Below are 13,537 nucleotides of genomic sequence, written 5' to 3' on the forward strand. Positions count from 1 at the left end.
AGCTCCAGGCTCTGAGCTGTCAGCACAGAGCCTGTTGTTGGGCTCGAACTCACAAACTGTGAGATCATGACCTGAGCTGAAGTCAAGCGCTTAACCGACTGAGGCACCCAGGCACCCCTCAAGATAACTTATTTTTAAAACCAATCTTTCATCCTTCTTTGTTTTTGTTTGTTTGTTTGTTTGTTTTTACCTTTGAGAGGGCTCACACACTCTCAGAAATCTGAGGAAAGTTATGAATCTTGTTTTGGTTATTTAAAAAATTATTTTGTCCACCAAATTCAGCATATAATTTCAGAAGAATTGAGGTTAAAATTTTTTGTTCTGATCTTCAGAGGAAAGACGTACCCCCTCCTGTCCAGGTTAACCTTTTTTCCTTGGGGGTTCAGAATCAATTGGAGCACCTGGTCCACTATAAACTTTCATTAAATATTGGTTGATATTATCATTATAGTTTACCATTCTCTTCTGTCTGATCCTTACCATTATCACCTTTGCTTTTCAACTAGCTCTTTCTTTCAAATATGCATAGAGAACCCATTGGCCTCCTCTGGCTTTTATTTTATTTTTAACTTTTCATGTTTGAAATGCTCAAATACTGCATTTTGCAACCTCATTTATTTTTTTTCTGCTTTAAAAAAATAAACGTATTTAGCATAACAATATTTATCTAATAGCTTCTATGTGCTATGGTCCACTGTTTGAATTGCCTTAGGCATATTAACTCATTTAATCCTCACAAGAATCCTATGAAATATTGTGAATTAACAATCGTTATAGAATGTGAAAATCTCGGGGCGCCTGGGTGGCTCAGTCAGTTAAGCGTCTGACTTCGGCTCAGGTCATGATTTCACAGTTTGTGAGTTCGAGCCCCGCATCGGGCTCTGTGCTGACAGCTTGGAGCCTGGAGCCTGCTTAGATTCTGTGTCTCCCTCTCTCTCTGACCCTCCCCCCATTCATGCTCTGTCTCTGTCTCAAAAATAAATCAAAATTAAAAAAAAAAAAAGAATGTGAAAATCTCTCCTAATCTTACTTCAATAAAATAATTAAGACTTTGATGTATATTTCTCCATTTTTTCTATGCATATATTAATATATGAGTATGTAATTTAAAATGAAAGCAAGCCGATACTTCACAACCTGTTTCAATTTACTGTTACTTTTTTCCATAGCTCATACAGCACTGCTTTAATTTTTTAACCACTATAGAGTATTCCATTATCCAACATTTAATTAATAACTACCAGGAGGCATCAGGATTATTTCCAACATTATTATAAACAAAGCTATAATAAAATCCTTTTGCACACATCTTTGGCTATTTGTGAAAAATACTTTTATACATTCTTAAAAGTGGAATTGCTAAGTCAAGGGCTAAAACCATTTTAACTTGAATAGGTATTGCCAAGTTACTCTTCAAAAATATATCAAATAACAATACTATCAAGAGTATGTTAGGGTTAAAAATAAAAAAGGTCTGTTAGGTTTCTGCTTCCCAACAGTCTTACTAACACTGGATATTATCAATCTTTTCAACATTGGTGATACAGTAAGAAAAAAAAGATATTTTAATTCGCATTTAGCTAGGAGTAAAGTTAAGACTTTTTAAGAGCAATTGTAGGTTTACAACAAAATTTAGAAAAAGGTACAGAGATTTCCCATATTATTTACTGCACCCCCTATGCATAGCCTCTCCCCCATTATCAACATCACTCACCAGAACTGTATACATTTTATTAAGGATGAGTGTAGAGTGCCCTATCATAATCACCCCAAATCCATAGTTTACCTTAAGGTTTGCTCTTGGTATTTTACATTCTATAGGTTTGGATAGTCATATAATGGCATATATCATATAGAGCATTATATCATACAGAGCATACCCTGAAAATCCTCTGTGCTCTGCCTTCCCATCCCAAGCAACCACTAATATTGTCTCCATAATTTTGCCTTTTCCAGAATGTCATGTAGGTGGAATCCTATAGTATGCAGCCTTTTTAGATTGGCTACTTTAATTTAATGATACATGCATTTAAGAATTCTTCGTATGTTTTCATGACTTGATAGCTCGTTTCTTCTTAGCGCTGAATAATATGCCATGGTCTAGATGTACCACAGTTCATTTTATCTGTTCACCTACCAAAGGACATCTTGGTTGCTTCTAACTTTTGGCAATTATGAATAAAGCTCCCGTAAATATCTGTGTGCAAATTTTTGTGTGGACGTAAGTTTTCAACTCCTTTGGATAAATACCAAGGAGTGAAATTTCTGGATTGTTAAGATTATTTTAGTTTTATAAGAAACTACCTGGCTGAGGGTGCCTGGTTGGCTCTGTTGGTTAAGCATCCGACTGTTGGTTTGGGCTCAGGTCATATGGATCCTTTCTTCCAAGCTTGGCATTTACATTTCTTTAGGACCTCAAATTAAGGACCTCAAAACTAAGCCTAGATTTCTTGATAATTGTGAATTATCTGAGGTACTTTAAAACATACACATTCCCAGGACCTTCCCTGAATCAACTGGATCCAAATTTGGGGGGAGGAGGAGAATTTGGATATCTGTATGTTTAAGAATCTTCCCAGGTGATTCTGATGCAAGTAGCCTGGCCTGTCATTAGGCTGAAGGGTAAAAACTATCACCATAGCTCAAACCTTATCCCTGTCTAGGAATGATTCCTTGGGTCATTGCCTCATAACTTAGGCCTCTGAGCTAATTAAATAGGAATTATTATTTAACTCTACCTCTATGTCATGTCATAAGAAATTGAATCAACTTCTAAGATAAACATAATGGATTAAGTAGGGGCACTGGGGAATAAAAAACCCAGACATCCCATGTAAATCAATAATTCACCTGAGATTATTTGATTTCCACAATGGTATTCAATTATGCTCAAATCAAATTCATCTGTCATATATTTTGCTCCATGTTTTACTGACCTAAAGGTAATTATCTGCCTTATCTCCCAGGAATGTTGTGAGTTTAAAATAATTATCAAGGGGCACCTGGGTGGCTTGGTCAGTTAAGCGTTGGACTCTTGATTTTGGCTCAGGTCATGATCTCATGGCTCCTGAGTTCAAGCCCCAAATTGGGCTCTGCCTGCTTGGGATTCTGCCTCTGTCTCTCTCTCTGCCCCTCCCACTCACTCTTACAAAACAAATAAAATTTGAAAATAAAATAATTATTGGGGCGCCTGGGTGGCGTAGTCAGTTAAGCGTCCGACTTCAGCCAGGTCACAATCTCGAGGTCCGTGAGTTCGAGCCCCGCGTCAGGCTCTGGGCTGATGGCTCGGAGCCTGGAGCCTGTTTCCGATTCTGTGTCTCCCTCTCTCTCTGCCCCTCCCCCCATTCATGCTCTGTCTCTCTCTGTCCCAAAAATAAATAAAAAACGTTGAAAAAAAAAGAAAATTTAAAAAAAAGAAAATAAAATAATTATCAAGTCATTCCAGTTTTTTCTGAGCTAAAACCCTAATGTAACCTTTTCTGTTTTGTTTTGTTTTATCTTTGTTGTAGTAATAAAGACAACTCTCCTAAATGTAAACTTATTTCCTGATAAAATATAGATTCAGACTACAAGGAAAGGACTTGACATCCCTTTTAGCGCTGATAGTTTAAGACTCCATTATTTTATAGCTTATAGTTGTACTGCCAGGCTTGAATCTGAGAATAAAATTCAATTTAATTAAATATTTATTTAGTGCTTACTATGTGCCAGGCACCATGCTAGGCAGTAGGATAACAAATGAAAAAGACAAAGTTCCAGTCTTCAAAGAGCTCCTATTTATTTGGAAAGATATCTGTATAAACAAAAACATTCACAACACTTAAACAGAGCAACGACAGAAATATGTATAAAGTTCCACAGGCTGAAGAGAGAAGGACATGACTGACTCCATGGAAGAAAAATACCTGGGAAGATGTGGCAGGCTGAGTAAATAGCCCCCAAAGATATCCACATCCTAATCCCTGGAATTTTCAAATGTTACCTCATATTTGCAGATGTGATTACGGATTTTGAGATGGGAAAATTATCCTGATTATCAGGATAGGTACTAAATAATCACGAGTGCTCATAAAAGAGGGAGGCAGAAGGAGATGTGACTACAGAACTGAAAGAAATGTAACCACAGAAGCAAGATGTTGGAGTGACACTAAAGAACGCAGGCAGCCTCCTGAAGCTAGAAAAGGCAAGGAAATGGATTCTTCCTTAGAGTCCCCAGAAGGAACCAGGATTACTGATAGCTTAACTTTAAACTAGTGAAACTGATTTCAGGTATCTGGTCTCCAGAACTGTAAGTAAATTAATTTGTGGTGTTTTAAGTCACCAAGTTTGTGATAATTTGTTAAGGCAGTCATAGGAAACTAATATAAGGTTTCCCAGAAAATAAGACTAATACCTGTCTGACCTGGGTTTTAAAGTTTTTTTTTTTTAACATTTATTTATTTTTGAGACAGAGAGAGACAGAGCATGAACAGGGGAGGGTCAGAGAGAGGGAGACACAGAATCTGAAACAGGCTCCAGGCTCTGAGCTGGCAGCACAGAGCCTGACGCGGGGCTCGAACTCACAGACCACGAGATCGTGACCCGAGCTGAAGTCAGCCGCTTAACCAACTGAGCCATCCAGGCGCCCCGTGACCTGGATTTTAAAGAAGGAACAGGAGGGGCACCTGGGTGGCTCAGTTGATTGAGCATCCATCCGACTTAGGCTCAGGTCATGATCTCACAGCTTGCGGGTTTGAGCCCTGCATCAGGCTCTGGGCTGACCGCTTGCTCAGAACCTGGAGCCTGCTTCAGATTCTGTGTCTCCTTCTCTGTCTGCCCCTCCGCGGCTCACACTTTGTCTCACTCTGTTTCTCAAAAATAAATAAATGTAAAAAAAAAAAAAAGGAATAGGAGTTGAACTTGCAGTTAAAGGAGGGAAGAATAGTCCAGAGAAGACTGAACTCTCCCTTTCTCTGACTCTCCAGACTCAGAAGATATGAATTAGACCATAAAACCTATGATTTTCCATTCCAAGTTTTGTGACATCTGCCTCACATTTTAGCAGTTATGAGTTGAAGATTTCCAATGTAAGTGTTATTTTTTTTCCCCTTTACCTCACCTCTGGCTTTTCACTTTGAAATTTGACCTTTGTTTTTACAGTTTCTTACATCTGGGAAAGAAGAAAAATCTCTCCAGGGAGAACATTCTTAAGAAAGTAAATGAGAAAACTAGAGAGAGATTCTGATAAGGACACTTGTTTATTATTGGAGCACGCTTGGAACAGAGAATGACGAAACCTTCTCCAAAAGCAAGTAAAGGAACTCCTGGCTTGATTTGCTTGGGACTAAAAGAAATAAAATCGTGAAAATAAAAAGTAAGAGCTCTAGGGGTGCCTGGGTGGCTCAGTCAGGTAAGTGTCCAACTCTTAATTTTGACTCAGGTCATGGTCTCATGACAGTGACATGGAGCCCAGCATCAGGGTCTGTGCTGGGCATGGAGCTTGCTTATGATTTTCCCTCTCTCTCTCTCTCTCTCTCTCTCTCTCTCTCTCTCTCTCTCTCTCTCCTTCTTGTGCTATAAATAAATAAATAAATAAATAAATAAATAAATAAATAAATAAATAAAATATTTTAAAAATAAGAACTCTAAACCAGGTATAACTGAAGACAGAGTAAGTTAATTCACTCAGAATATAGTACAAAGACAGATATAGTTAAAAGAGGGAGGCTGGATTGAAAGCCCCAACATGTATGATGAGAGTTCTAGAAAAATATAGAAAAATATAATGAGATTGATGGTTAAACAGTGTTTGAAAACATAAGAATTTTTTTTAATGTTTATTTATTTTTGAGAGAGACAGCATGAGCAGGAGAGGGGCAGAAAAAGAGGGAGACAGAGAATCTGAAGCAGGTTCCAAGCTATCAGCTCAGAGCCCAACATGGGGCTCAAATCCATGAACCATGAGATCATGACCTGAGCCCAAGTCAGACACTTAACCAACTGAGCCACCCAGGTGCCCCTGAAAACATAATTTTTTTTTAATTAAAAAAATTTATTTAATGTTTTTATTCATTTTTGAGACAGAGAGAGACAGAGCATGTGCAGGGGAGAGGCAGAGAGAGAGGGAGACACAGAATCCAAAGCAGGCTCCAGGCTCTGAGCTGTCAGCACAGAGCCCGATGCAGGGCTCGAACTCACAGACTGTGAGATCATGACCTGAGCCGAAGTTGGACGCTCGACTAAGCCACCCAGGTGCCCCTTTTATTAACTTTTTTTAACATTTATTTATTTATTTATTTTTGAGAGACAGAGCACGAGTGGGGAGAAGCAGAGAGAGAGAGAGAGAGAGAGAGAGAGAGAGAGAGAATCTGAAGCAGGCTCTAGGCTCTGAGCTGTCAGCACAGAGCCCAACACAGGGCTGGAACCCACAAACCGTGAGATCATGACCTGAGCCGATATTGGACGCTCAACAAACTGAGCCACCCAGGTGCTCCAGAAAACATAAAAATTTTTAAGTTTTGATGAAAGACATTCGTCCTCAAATTAAAAAAAAAAAAAAAAACAAAAAAAAAACAAAAACAGGGGCACCTGGGTGGCAAAGTCGGTTAAGCGTCTGACTTCAGCTGGGGTCATGATCTCACAGTCTGCGAGTTTGAACCCCGCGTCGTTGGGCTCTGTGCTGACATCTCAGAGCCTGGAGCCTGTTTGGGATTCTGTGTCTCCCTCTCTCTCTGCCCCTCCCCTGCTCATGCTCTGTCTCTCTCTCTCTCTGTCTCAAAAATAAATAAAAACATTTAAAAATTTTTTAAAAAAAAACAAAAAACAAAACAAAACAAAAAAAAACCAAGCTTTTAGTGGCTCCTGGGTTCTCAGTTGGTTAAGTGTCTGACTCTTGATTTCTGCTCAGGTTGTAGTATCACAGTTTGTGAGTTCGAGCCCTGTGTAGGGCTATGTGCTAAGAGTGCAGAGCCTACTTGGGATTCTGTCTCTCTCTTCCCCTCATCTGCCTGTGTGTACGTGCTCCCCCACTCACTCTTTCTCAAAATAAACTCTAAAAGAAAACAAAAAAACCCAAGCTTGGGATGCCTGGGTGGTTCAGTTGGTTAAACGTCAGACTTGGGCTCAGGCAATGATCTCACAGTTTGTGAGTTTGAGCCCCTCATCAGGTTCTGTGCTGAAAGCTCAGAGCCTGGAGCCTGCTTCAGATTCTGTGTCTCCCTCTCTCTCTGCTCCTCCCCACTCACGTCTGTCTCTCTCTCTCTCCTTCAAAAATAAACATAAAAAAAAAGTCAGATGCTTAAAAAAAAAAAAGCTTTTAGTACAAATAAAATAAACACATGTGGAGACATATCAGAGGGATATTTACAAAATATCAAGGATACAGAGGAAAATGTAAAAGCTATTAGAAATATGAGAAAGAAACAGATTACCTACAGAACAACAGAACAACAGAACCTACTGATAAAACACTTCCCTGTAAACCTAGAATTTTATCTCCAGCCAAATTGTCATTAAAGAGTGAAGGCAAAATACATTTTGATATGCCAGAAACAGTTAACAGTTGAGGGATTAAAAGAAACCCACACACACAATCTCACTGAAAGACCTATTTATAAACATGGCTGTGATGGTATAAGAGGAACCAAATTTACCACTGCCTTAGCGATCTAGAACACTGGATCAAATATATAAAGCAACAGTTTTCAGATATTGGATAACAGGCAGCACAGGATAATAGCCCCTGAGAGAAGGAAAACTAAGTAAATCCTATGAGTACCCCCAGCTTATTACCTAGAAAGAGTTTTCAGGCCACATTGTGGAGAGAGGAAACCCACACAGAGCCTAAAAATCTCATTGCATTGAGAAGACAGAGTTGAGAGTTCAGGGAGGCGAAGGTAGTTAACATTTCCAGGGCAGAGAGCCAGAAAGGATGGAGTTACACAGAGAAATAACTACGGAGCTTTGTAGAAGAATCCTCTCAAGATTTTGTCTGTGGACTGAGCTAAACATACACATGAGGAAACTCTCGGGGTTGAGGAAACAACCATTTGGGAGGAGTAGGCAGACCAGTGGAAAGAAAGCCATTTTGGTGGACATGATAGGATTCCAGCTGGCAGGTTTCCTATTACTGCTGTCTGTCCCTAGCAGACTGTAGAGCCGAGGGATTACAAATGTGAGGTCATTCATTTCTTTGCATGTGAGCCTCAGTTAAGAATGTTTGCCCCCATGGTGACTGCAAGAAGCAGCAGGGTTTTTCTAAGTAACATTGTGGTTTTCACGTGCCAATTTGTCAGACTCAACTTGTGTCCTCCATTCTCAATAGCCAATATAGCTAAGGAGATCTTTTACTAAAGGATTTTGAGGAATCCCTAAGGAATGGGTAAGTGTGCCACAGATCTTCTCTGGAAATTACTTTTGCCAGCTGTCCCTGCTCCCAACCACTGCTGCTCTTGAACTTTGCCACCACCTCCTTTGGGCTCTCCACGTGGTTCCACCCACTGGACCGAAGATCTCTTCACTTTATTCCCTAAAGTTTAGCTCAGTCCAAACTATGTAACAAGACACAGAGTCAGACATTAGAAACAAAGAGGAGCCCTCAGCTGCCACTAGAAGTGGCTGTTCTTCAGATTCCTGATAAGACAGAGCCAGCTCAGCTGGCCCATTTCCCCTTGCAGTTATCTCCAGGCTATGCCACTTCCTAGAATCCTAATGCCAGCAACAGGGATGGGTCCAAAGAGAATCATTCTTTTCCACTTTAAGGCCTGCATATTTCCACTCTAGAATATTTGACTGAGGGACTATCCTTTTCCTTAGGGGGAAAAAGCTCAATGCTGGCCTGCTTAACACAATTCCAGGAGTCACTGACATTTTCCAGACTTTGGATAATCTGGGTATATATAACATAATTTTTTGATATGCCAGTGGTTCAGGCCAGCCTGTCCTCTAATATGAGGTGCAGAGGTAAGATTTGTACACTCCTCAGAGTGGCTCCAGTTTTGTGATCATCTACGAGCAAACAGTTGGACAAAAACATGCATAGGTCTCCAAAGAACAAGTAAGGATTTTAAGAGACATTCCAGTCCATATTCTTATTTAGGGGAAAAATAATCTCTTTTTCTCTGTAAGGGCATAGTCCTGCAAAACATTTTATATTACTAATAAATAAATTAACTCCAGCATCTCAGTCTGAAACATCTGAATTTTGGTTAATGTCATTTCAGGATTTTCTTTAGGATAAGGTATTTCCTTTATGCATGTGTAGAGGGTTCATTGTGGTGATTTCCCTGAGTAAAGGTAGACAGCTGCAAGATGAACTTATGTCTGGCCTTCTAGAAATATAAGACTCCAACTTAAAATATAACACTTCTTTGACATTAAAAAATGCATTTATTGGGCAGCTTTTTATTTTTTATTTTAGAGAGAGACAGTGCAAGCAAGGGAAAGGGAGAGAGAAAGAGAGAGAGAAAGAGAGAGAGATAATCTTAAGTAGGATCCATGCTGAGCATGAGCTGGATCCCACAACCCTTGGATCATGACCTGAGCCGAAATCAGAGTTGTCCCCTCAACTGACTGAGCCACTCACACACCCCATTGGCCACCTTTTAAAACAATACAAAGAGGACTATGGGTTGGCCCAGAACCTCAGGAATGGACTCTTTCCCCTCTTTTTTCTAATAACTTCAAAATATCTTCATTCCTTCTTTCATAGCTCTAAATCTTGGCCCACACTTTTTTTTTTTCCTTCCCTTGGATCATTATTCTAGCTTTAATCACACATGGGAAAGAATGTATCAAAACTTCTGAGGGGCACCTGGGTGGCTCAGTTGGTTAAGTGTCTGACTTTGGCTCAGGTCCTGGTCTCATGGTTCATGGGTTTGAGCCCCACATCAGGCTCTGTGCTGCCAGCTCAGAGCCTAGAGCCTGCTTCAGATTCTGTGTCTCCCTCTCTGCCCCTCCCCCACTCACACTCTGTCTCTCTCTCAAAAATAAATAAAAACATTTAAAAGTTAAAAAAAAAAAACCTGCTGAGCTTCTGGGATGACTGGCGGGCTCAGCTGGTATAGCATGCAACTCTTGATCTTGGGTTTGCAAGCCCCACGTTCGTTGTGGAGAGGACTTAAAAATAAAATCCTACATCAAAACTGCTGAGCTTCTAAAGACAATATCTTATGAATAGTAAAATATAATCAGAAACAGGATTTGAAGGAAGTACATAAAGAGTCAAAAACAGAGGAGCTCCTGGGAAGGGCAGGGAAGCCCGGGAAGACCTACTTCCCAACTTCTCACCCTTCTCTCATTCTCTCATTTAGCATCCTCCATATGCAGGTTGAGTTTCTCAGCCCGTGGTCTGCTACCCTCTGGAGGTCTTGTATTTCCAAGGCACTATGCATTTTTAAAACTTTGCGCATTTTAAAGCTTTGTGCTTTTAGTTTTATAATATAAGCATGTTAAACCTATTTGGGATTATCTGGATTAACATTTTATATTTTGAGTGATCGTGAGTTTATGTTTAACAATTGAACTGGTGTCACATTATACTTTGAAGTTAGCCTTTTAATTTTAAGGCAACGTTGCCTGGCCTTGGACAAGGGAGGGCAGGGGTGGTCCCTTGAATCTCTTGGGACCTGCAGAAGTATGTCTCAGTGGTTCACAATTTCTCATGTTTGAAAAACACTGGCTTAAACCACCTTCTCCTCTTCTCTCATGAGAGGTAACTGGAAAGAGGCTGAGAGGCTAAAATAAACAAAAACTTTAAAAAATGACTAGTATTTGTTTATCTTCAATGCTTGACCAATTTGAGAGATGATACAAGGAATCTAGTGATTTTTTAAATAAAGCAAAGGTGGGGCATCTGGCTGGCCCAGTCAGAAGAGCCTGTGACTCTTGATCTTGGGGTCATGGGTTCAAGCCCCTAGAGATTACTAAAATAAACTTAAAAAAAAAAAGCAAAGATGATACTGGGACATACAATAGTGAATATGTGTAGGAATTACCAAATGCTTAGAGTTTTTTTCTATCCACAGCAAATCAATCCCATGCCTTTATCCCTTGTTGTATAAACTTGGTATATATTTTAGAGACAGTGTTTATCATTCAGGCCAGCCATTAAAGTACATCTTCAGCTCTTCTGTTATTATGTTTGATTAGTCACATTTCTTTTTTTATTTAATTTTTTTTTAAACATTTATTTTCAAGAGACAGAGTGCTGGTGGGGGAGGGGCAGAGAGAGAGGGAAACACAGAATCCAAAGCAGGCTCCAGGCTTCCGGTTGTCAGTGCAGAGCCTGAAGCGGGGCTCCAACTCACTAACCGTGAGATCATGACCTGAGCTGAGGTCTGACGCTTAACTGACTGAGCAACCCAGGCGCCCCGATTAGTCACATTTCTGAAGCTCATAGGTTAGAGACTCAGGAAGATCAATCTACTAATATAACATTTGGGTGGAATTTTTGGTTAAAATCTTTTCCTCTCCTTATTAGAGCACAAAATCTTTGTGTATTTCTTAGTGTACTTTAGTGGTTTGGGGGGAGATGGGGATGGAATAGGGAGAAGATGATCTTCATATTGTTTTCCCAGGTCTTTCCATGAGACCCTTTACAATCTCCATTTCCCCTAAGACACCACCACCTTCCCAGTACCTTGATTTTTCCTTCAGTCATATTTTTTCCACTTTTTTCCTTGTCTGCTATTCATTTTGTTTCAGATCATTTTTAATCTAAATAAAAAATAATTTCAAATAACTTAATGTCATTTCCATCCCATATTTAGCATGTGTATATGGATACTTAATAAATGTAGTCTGTGGTTGAATACAGCATTTATGCAAACTCAGCACTTTGTATTCAGCTCCTCTTATCCTTAAAGCAATCTGAAAAAGTAGATATTGTATGTTTTCCTTGAAGAACTGAGCCTGAGAGAGAATAACAATTTGTGAAAGACCACATAGGTTAATATATTTCAAAACTCATTTTCCCCCCCACAATGTCACATTCCATTCTTAGGAGGGGAAAAAGAGGCTGAGCAATTTCGTGTTCCTGTTACACTGCCTTGTACAGAGATCTCATTAGGTTCACTATGACCTATGGGCCTAGGTAACATCCTCTACCCTCATAGTTCAACTTCAATGTTTTCAATGTTTAGATATCTAGTTGTCCCCTTAAACTGAACCCACCATTTTCTCCCCAAACTAGCACACACCCACCCATGCCACACCATTTTCTATTAATGGCTCCACCAATTTTTGTCATTCAGGGTCGAAACCTTGGTGTTATTCAACAAAAATATTGAACAAATACAAGAATTGTGCTAGGGATGCTGGGGTATACAATGGTTAGGTTTGATGGGGTTTCTGCCTTTATGAAGGGAGAAACAAATGGGGAACCCATGCTAATATATGGATATTAGAGAAGACGTCTTGGAGGAGGATGAAGATGGGTGGGTGCGGAGGTGTGTTTCATAGGTAAAGGCATAGGAGGAGAAAGCATGGCTTTGGAGGAACACAAAGATGTACTACTGAGGCTTTGAGCAGTAGTGGAAATGGAGAGAAAGTGGGACAGATATGCCAGTTCAAGCATGAAGGGTCTGGTAAACTATGTTAAGGAATTTGGACTACCTGAAGAGCAGAAAGAAGCATAATTAGTTTTGTATTTTAAAAGAACCAATCTGCTCATAGTTTGGCCAATTTCCCCTTTCTCTTCCATCCTCTGAACCCAATCTATTAATAAATCCTGATTTCTTATTGTCTCATTTGTTCATCTCTCTATTACCACTGCCACCACCTCAGTTCCAGCCCTTCTCATCTCATCCTTAGATTAAGAGCCCTTTAACCAGTTAGTCTCCAGACTTTCTTCCTCCAATCCACACTGCACACAAAGACTACACCAAAAGTCCTAAAATGCTATGCCAGAATAGCAGTAAAGCCCAAATCACCCATCTTGGCGCTTACGACAATCTCTACTCTATGTAACATTACTAGTTAAAACCCCTTTCCAAAGAGACCAGTCAGCTTCCTCAAAAATCCTCCCAAATGCAGTTTACGTTCTTTTCTCACCCCTGCAATCTTGTAACATTATTCTCTTCTCCCCCGCATAATGCACTCCTGGGGCATCCTGAGGACGTCAAGCAACAGCTCGGTCTCCTCTCCTTCGGTTTCTTCTCACCCTGCAGAGACTGTGCCAAACATTTCTGCATTGTATTAACTCGAATGGTGTTACAAATCGAGGTTTTCATTGTCTTTTGTCACAAAAGACTCTCATAAGGCCGGGTCAGGTACTTCAAGCGCTCAGAGCAAATGCTAGTAAACTTTAATTGAGCCCAATCCGGCGGGTTTGCGGAGTCTGAGCCCGCGATGGGGAGAGGGAGCTGACACACTGGAGGATGGATCCGGAGCGCCGGGTCCGACACAAAAGAGCTTCAGACAAACACGCGACAGGCCAGGGTAGGGCAGCGAAGGTGGGGCGGGGATAGCGGGAGACAGCAGGGGACAGCTCCGGGGGGCCAAACTCTGGCGAAACCGCGGGTGGCAGGCTGAGCCACCGTTGGTAGGCGTGACCGCGCCA

This window comes from Lynx rufus, unplaced genomic scaffold, assembly GCF_022079265.1.
Source record: "Lynx rufus isolate CCGP_SWC_20201006 ecotype Redwood Valley unplaced genomic scaffold, mLynRuf1.p SCAF_8, whole genome shotgun sequence".
Classification (NCBI taxonomy): Eukaryota; Metazoa; Chordata; class Mammalia; order Carnivora; family Felidae; genus Lynx; species Lynx rufus.